This window comes from Jaculus jaculus, chromosome X, assembly GCF_020740685.1.
Source record: "Jaculus jaculus isolate mJacJac1 chromosome X, mJacJac1.mat.Y.cur, whole genome shotgun sequence".
Lineage (NCBI taxonomy): Eukaryota > Metazoa > Chordata > Mammalia > Rodentia > Dipodidae > Jaculus > Jaculus jaculus.
This window is the reverse complement of record NC_059125.1, coordinates 66,385,031-66,393,446: the sequence shown is the minus strand read 5'-3', so window position 1 is coordinate 66,393,446 and position 8,416 is coordinate 66,385,031. Positions and strand designations below refer to the sequence as shown.

Below are 8,416 nucleotides of genomic sequence, written 5' to 3'. Positions count from 1 at the left end.
TGGGACGTCTGAGTACGTTTTCTGGGATGCACGCTTTCAGTTTTTGGTTTGCAGCCATCCTCTCGGGCCGTAAGGAACAGAAGACTGTGATCAGCAGACGTGCTAGGAGGATCACAGTCTGCCGCCCTGGGGGACGCCCCAGGAGGTGAGGAGAACCAGGGACGCCTGGTGGTCTCCTATTGTCGGTCAGAGGACTGAGTTCTGTTGTTGAGGTGGAGGCTTCCCCCTCCGTGGCCATCAGATCCTTTTGCCTGCTTGTGGAGGATGCGGAGGGGCCACTGATGTCTGAATCTGTTATTCTCAGTTGTGTGCATTGTTGTCCTATGTGTCTTTGTCTACAGTTTTTGTCATGTGATAGACAATGATAACTCCCCTTAGCTTGACTCTTGACCATTGGACTGATGTTAAATCTAGGGCCCATAATTTGTCAGTTAAGGTTAAAAAGAGACCCTGACAAATGTTTTGTGCCTCTGAGTGGCCAATTTATGAGGTCAGATGGCCATCAGAAGGAACCTTTAATTCCGAGACTATTCTGACTGTTAAAGATATTATTTTTCAGAATGGACCAGTCTCCCGTCCCGACCAAGAGGCTTATATCCTCACATGGAAGGATTTGATGGACAACACCCAACCGTGGGTCAGGCCGTACTTGAATAAACCAAGGAACTCAAGCTCCAGAGTCCTGACTCTTGAAAATGAAAAAAAGCCCTCTCCTGAGGGAGCCAGACCTCCCCCTCGCATCTATCCCAAGATTGAGGAGCCCCCGGCGTGGCTGGAGACTCATTCTGCCCCTCCCCCCCTTACCTAGTCACGGGAGCTGAGAGAGGGCCCCTTGCCCTTCCCGAAACTCTGCCCTCCACCCTTCCCAAGTCATTGCCCCCGTCCTCCCCAAGCCTCCGCCTTCCGGCTTACCCAAGCTTCCTCCCTCCACCCCTCCCGAGCCCCTGAAAATGGGAGGGCAAGCCACAAGGACATGGAGCCGGAGAGATGCTACTCTGGAGGGAGCACATGAAATTGTAACACTGCTGCTATGCGAGGCAGGTCCTCCCATGCCTGGGGGCCAACTACAACCCCTCCAATATTGGCCTTTTTCCTCTGCAGATCTTTATAACTGGAAAGCTAACCACCCCCCCCCTTTTCAGAGGAACCCCAACGTGTCATGGGGCTAATGGAATCTCTTATGTTTTCTCATCAGCCTACTTGGTACGATTGCCAACAGCTGTTGCAGACACTCTTCACAACCGAGGAAAAAGAGAAAATTTTAATAGAGGCCAGAAAAAATGTCCCTGGGGCCGACGGGCAGCCCACGCAGCTGCAGCATGGATAGACATGGGGTTCCCTCTGCCTCGCCCTGTTTGGGACCACAATACAGCTGAAGGTAGGGAGAGCTTAAAAATCTATCACCAGGCTCTGATGGCGGGTCTCTGAAGTGCCTCCAGAAGGCCCACCAATTTGGCCAAGGTGAGAGAGATAATGCAGGGGCCAATGGAGTCTCCCTCAATATTTCTTGAGAGGCTCATGGAAGCATTTAGGAGGTTCACACCCTTCGACCCCACCTCTGAGATTTAAAAAGGCTCAATAGCATTAGCTTTCATACGACAGTCAGCTCCTGATATCAGAAAGAAACTTCAGAGATTGGAGGGATTACAGAAAGCTGAGCTGCATGATTTAGTAAAAGAGGCAAAAAAGGTATATTACAAAAGGGAGACAGAAGAAGAAAAGGAACAAAGGAGAAAGAAAGAGAAATATTAAAAAATTTAGGACAGGCCCTAGGCAGATAGGGAACCTGGGCAACAGGACCCAACTTGATAGAAATCAATGTGCCTGTTGCAAAGAGAAAGGGCACTGGGCAAGAAACTGCCCCAAGAAGAGAGCAAAAGACCTAGGGTCCTAACCCTTGGAGAAGATGAAGACTAGGGAGGACAGGGCTCGGAGCCCCTCCCCGAGCCCAGGGTAACTCTGAAGGTGGAGGGGAAGCCAGTCAAATTCCTCGTGGATACTGGCGCTGAACATTCAGTACTCTTGCAACCACTGGGAGGGCTAAAAGATAAAAAATCCTGGGTTCTGGGTGCTACTGGACAACAGCAATATTCATGGACTACCCAAAGAACCATTGTCCTGGGAGTGGGACGGGTAACCCCCTCATTCTTAGTCTTTCTTGAATGTCCAGCGCCCCTCCTTGGTAAGGACCTATTAACCAAGATGGGTGTTCAAATTTCCTTCAAATCAGAAAAACCAGAAGTGTCTGCTGGAGGTCAACCCATCACCATGTTGACTCTCCAACTAGTTGATGAGTATTGATTATACTCTCCCACGGTAGAGCCTAATCAAGACCTAAAGCCCTGGTTAGAACAATTTCCCCAAGCCTGGGCAGAAACTGCGGGCATGGGCTTGGTGAAACAAGTACCCCCACAGGTCATTCAACTAAAAGCCAGTGCTACACCAGTATCAGTCAAACAATATCCCATGAGCCGAGAGGCCTGAGAAGGAATTCGGCCCCATATCCTAAGACTGATTCAACAAGGTATTCTGGTACCGGTTCAGTCCCCCTGGAACACTCCCTTATTGCCAGTTAGAAAACCCGTAACCAATGATTACCGCCCAGTACAGGATTTGAGAGAAGTCAATAAAAGAGTACAGGACATACATCCAACTGTCCCAAACCCTTACAACCTCCTTAGTGCCCTCCCACCAGAGCGGATTTGGTATACAGTGTTGGATCTAAAAGATGCTTTCTTCTGCCTAAGATTACATTTGGACAGCCAACCTCTTTTTGCCTTTGAATGGAAAGACCCAGACACAGGAGGGACTGGGCAGCTCACCTGGACGTGGTTGCCCCAGGGATTCAAGAACTCCCCAACCATCTTTGATGAAGCCCTACACAGGGACCTAACCAATTTTAGAGTTCAACACCCACAGGTAACCCTCCTTCAATATGTTGATGACTTACTCCTGGCAGGAGCTATCCAGCAGGACTGTCTAAAAGGTACAAAAGCATTACTACTGGAGCTGACTGACCTTGATTACTGAGCCTCAACTAAGAAGGGCCAAATATACAAAAGAGAGGTAACATATTTGGGGTACTCCTTGCTGGATGGACAAAGATGGCTGACGGAAGCACAAAAAGTTCCAACTACAGCCAGACAAGTTAGAGAGTTCCTGGGGACAGCTGGGTTCTGCAGACTATGGATCCCAGGGTTTTCAACCCTAGCAGCCCCCCTCTATCCACTAACTAAAGAGAAAGGAAAATTCACTTGGAACTCCGAACACCAGGGGATATTTGATGCCATCAAGAAGGCACTATTAAGTGCGCCTGCCCTAGCCCTCCCTGATGTGACTAAACCATTCACCCTTTACGTAGATAAGCGTAAGGGAAGCCCGGGGAGTCCTAACCCAATCCTTAGGGCCATGGAGAAGACCCATTGCCTACCTATCAAAGAAACTTGACCCTGTGGCTAGTGGATGGCCTATATGTCTAAAAGCCATAGCGGCAGTGTCCACGTTGATCAAAGATGCTGATAAACTAACTCTAGGGCAGAGGATAACTTTCATTACCCCCCATGCCCTGGAGAGCATTGTCCGGCAGCCCCCAGACCGATGGATGATTAACACCCGTATGACTCAGTACCAGAGTCTGCTCCTCACTGACAGGATAACTTTTGCCCCACCTGCCATCCTCAACCCCGCTACTCTTCTTCCTGTAGAAACTGATGAGCCAGTGACTCATGACTGTCATCAAGTGCTGGTTGAGGAAACTGGGATCCAAATGGATCTCACAGATGCCCCACTGACTGGAGGAACATTAACCTGGTACACAGATGGGAACAATTACATTGTAGACGGTAAGAAGTTGGCTGGGGCGGCGATAGTAGACGGAACGCGAACAGTCTCATGGCCCTCACACAGGCCTTACGACTAGCTGAAGAAAAGTCTGTGAATATCTACACGGACAGCAGGTACGCTTTTGCTACTGCACACGTACACGGGGCCATCTACAAACAGAGAGGGCTACTTACTTCAGCAGGAAAAAAAATTAAAAACAAAACAAAAATAATTCTAAGTTTGCTAGAAGCTCTACATCTACCCAAAAGACTGGCCATTATGCATTGCCCTGGCCACCAAAAAGCCAAAGATTTTATCTCCAAAAGGAACCAGACGGCTGACCAAGTGGCCAAGCAGGCTGCCCAGGGGGTTAGCCTTCTGCCCATAATAGAAAAGCCAAAGAACCAAAAACGTGAACAATGATATACCCCAGGTGATTGACAAAAAGGTGGAAAGTTAGGCCAGTTCTCTGAAACTCCGGAGGGGGCCTGTTTTACCTCAGAGGGAAAAGAGATTTGACCTCAAGCGAAGGGACTAGAGTACGTTCAACAAATACACCGCCTAACCCATCTGGGGGGCAAACATCTACAAAAACTGCTGCAGACGTTTCCTTACCATATTCTGAGGTAGCCAGAGATAGCTGGCTCAGTAGTCAAGCATTGTGTACCTTGCCAGATGGTCAATGCTAATCCCTCAAGAATGCCTCCTGGGAAGAGGCTAAAAGGAGACAGCCCCGGTGCTCACTGGGACGTGGACTTCACTGAGGTAAAGCCAGCTAAGTATGATAATAAGTATTTACTAATTTTTGTAGACACTTTTTCAGGATGGATAGAAGCTTATTCTACCAAGAAAGAAACCTCAACCGTGGTGGCTAAAAAAATACTGGAAGAAATTTTCCCAAGATTTGGGATACCCAAGGTAATAGGATCAGACAATGGTCCAGCCTTTGTTGCCCAGGTAAGTCAAGGACTGACCAAAATATTGGGGATTGATTGGAAATTACATCGTGCATACAGACCCCAAAGTTCAGGACAGATAAAAAAGATAAATAGAACCATTAAAGAGACCCTCACCAAATTGACCACAGAGACTGGCGCTAATGATTGGATAGCTCTCCTACCCCTTGTGCTCTTTAGGGTCAGAAACACACCAGGACAATTTGGACTGACCCCCTATAAATTGCTATACGGGGGGCCTCCTCCACTGGTAGAAATAACCTCTATACATAGTACTGATGTGCCGCTTTCCCAGCCTCTGTTCTCTAGGTTCAAGGCACTCAAGTGGGTGAGATGAGCGTGGAAGCGTCTCCAGGAGGCTTACTCAGGAGAAGGAGACTTACAGGTCCCACATCGCTTCCAGGTGGGAGATTCAGTCTATGTCAGACGCCACCACGCAGGAAACCTTGAGGCTCAGTGGAAGGGCCCCTACCTCCTCCTACTGACCACTCCAACGGCCGTGAAAGTTGAAGGAATACCCACCTGGATCCATGCATCTCACGTCAAGCCCGCTCCACCACCGGGCCCCGAAAGGCAAGCCGAGAGGACAGACAATCCCCTTAAACTTGGGCTTCGCCATGTGGCTTCTCCTTCTCCAGCTAGGTGATGCCTCCAATCCCCATGCCCCCCCAAAGTTGACTTGGCAAGTGCTTTCTCAAACGGGGGATATAATATGGACTACAACTAGGGAAGCGCCCCCCTGCACTTGATGGCCTGTCCTGACTCCATATATATATGCCCTGGTAGCTGGGGTAAAATTTTGGGATATACCAGAGCTCACCCCAGAGGAGGTCCCTAGAGAAGTCCACTCTCATGTGGCTAAGTGGGCACTCACACAAGGGGTCATCTCCCAAGGCCAATACATGGCAGACAACCCGGGGTGCAGCTCTGGGCCAGCCCAACGTAAGATGCAGCATACTCCATTTTATGTCTGCCCCCGAACTTCTAAATGAAGTCGTGGAGGGATAAAACACTTCTACTGTAAATACTGGCATTGTGAGACTACAGGCAATACCTACTGGCACCCAGTTTATTCCTGGGACCTGATTACTGTGAAGGAAATATTAGATGGGAAAAAAACCAGTTCCTCTCAGCATCTCTTTCACCCCCCCAAAGTCAAGAGTCCCAAGACTGGATAAAAGGAAAAACTTGGGGACTCAGGTTTTATATGACAGGATGGGATAAGGGCCTAACCTTTACTATACAACTTAAGATAGAGCCTCCCACCCCAAGACCAGTAGGACCTAATAAAGTTCTAGTAGAATAGGGACCCCTAAAGTGGCATTGCCCAAGCTCCCACCCACAGTGGCAGCCAAGACCCGTCGCATAACGACTGCTAGAACCCCTTTGACTAGCCCACTCTCGGAAGCCCAACATGGGACAAGACAGAGGCTCTTTAACCTTATCCAAGGGGCCTTCCTCACCATAAATGCCACCAACTCCAATGTTACCTCTGCCTGCTGGCTTTTTTTATCCTCAGGACCACCCTACTATGAGGGGATGGCAACTATGGGAGAGTTTAATATGACTAAAGAACATAATAGCCGGTGTTCATGGGGGACCATAAACAAGTTGACTCTCCCGGAGGTCTCAGGAAGGGGGGCATGTATAGGAAAGGCCCCCCCCCATCCCACCAACATCTTTGTAATGTTACTCTGACCTATAGTCAGACCTCAGACAACCAATATCTAGTGCCAGGGTATAACAGGTGGTGGGCATGTGATACTGGGCTAACTCCCTGTGTTTCTACCTCAGTTTTTAACCCATCCAAAACTTTCTGTATAATGGTCCAGCTTGTCCCCCGGGTTTACTACCATCCTGAGGAAGTAGTCATCGATGAATATGACTATCATCCCACCCGATCCAAAAGGGAGCCTGTGACCCTTACCCTAGCAGTCATGCTTGGCTTAGGGATAGCCGCCGGTGTGGGGATGGGGACCACAGCCCTGGTCACAGGACCACAACAATTAGAAAGAGGGCTTGGTGAACTACATGCTGTCATAAATGAGGAGCTCCAAGCTTTAGAGAAATCTGTTAGTAATCTAGAGGAGTCCCTGACCTCCTTATCTGAAGTGGTCCTACAAAACTGGAGAGGAGTAGACCTACTGTTCCTAAAAGAAGGCGGATTATGTGCAGCCTTAAAGGAAAATTGTTACTTTTATGTAGATCACTCAGGAGCTATCAGAGACTCCATGAGCAAACTCAGGGAAAGACTAAAACAAGTCAAAAGGAGAGGGAAACTAACCAAGGATGGTTTGAGGGGTGGTTCAACAAGTCCCCCTGGATGACTACTCTGCTTTCCACCCTGATGGGACCCTTAATGGTTTTGCTCCTGAGGCTTTCATTTGGGCCTTGCATACTTAATAAGATTTTTACTTTTGTTAGAGAACAAGTGAGCGTGGTCCAGATCGTGATACTTAGACAACAATACAAGGGCCTTCAGGGCAAAGAGAAAGCTTACATTTAGTCCTTCCAAGTTCTAGGATTAGAACTATTAACAAGAGAAAAAGTGGGAAATGAAAGGGCCATGAATTCAGAATTCTTACAATATTAACCCTGTTCTCACTTTGGGTAGAGAATCTTCTATTTTCAGATGTCAGTGACCTTGGCATGACTCAAAAGGTATCATTGTGCTGGAAAGAAGTGACTGGAGTTCTGAGTAACATCTGGATCACACCTTCCAAGGGTCAGGGCCTAATGCGGAAGAGGTGGTGGAAAGAATGTAAGAGCCAACAGAAGGGTAGAACTCCTTACAACGTGCTCCCTCCAGACATAAAATGGCTTGGAGATCCATGATCCCATAGTGCCTGACATTGCCAACACAAGACCATCATAAGAGGAGTAAAAGATCATAACATCAAAATAAAGGAGAGACTGATTGAGATGGGGAGGGGATATGACAGAGAATGGAATTTCAAGGGGAAAGGGGGGAGGCTATTACCATGGGATTTTTTTTTAATATTTTTTGTTCATTATTTATTTATTTATTTGAGAGCGACAGAGAGAGAAAGAGGCAGAAAGAGAGAGAGAATGGGCGCGCCAGGGCCTCCAGCCACTGCAGACGAACTCTATACACCTGTGCCCCCTTGTGCATCTGGCTATTGTGGGACCTGGGGAATCAAGCCTCCAACCGGGGTCCTTAGGCTTCGCAGGCAAGCGCTTAACCGCTAAGCCATCTCTCCAGCCCTACCATGGGATATTTTTTATAATCATGGAAAATGTTAATAAAAATTGAGAAAAAGAAATAAAAACTGAAAGAAAAAGAAATGGTCGATGTAACTAAATAGTTCACAAAAGAAGAAATAAAGATGGAGTATAAGCATCTAAAACATATTCTACATCCTTAGCCAACAGGGAAATACAATTTAAAACTACTTTTAGATTCCATCTCACTCCTGTCAGAATGGCTACCATCAAGAAAACAAATGAAAATAAATAAATGCAGGCGAGGATACAGCAAAAGAGGAACACTTCTACACTGTGGGATTGTAATCCTGTTCAGCCATTGTGGAAATTAGTGTGGAGGTTCCTGAGACACCTAAAAATAGATTTCTCATATGATCCACCTATACCCCTCCTAGGCATATACGCTAAGGACT

The 8,416-nt window shown here is 47.7% G+C and overlaps 1 pseudogene; it reads left to right on the top strand.

Annotated features, from left to right (window-relative positions):
• Window positions 1–1,030: 1,030 nt before the first annotated feature.
• On the top strand, window positions 1,031–4,730 carry LOC123456533 (annotated as a pseudogene).
• Window positions 4,731–8,416: the final 3,686 nt, after the last annotated feature.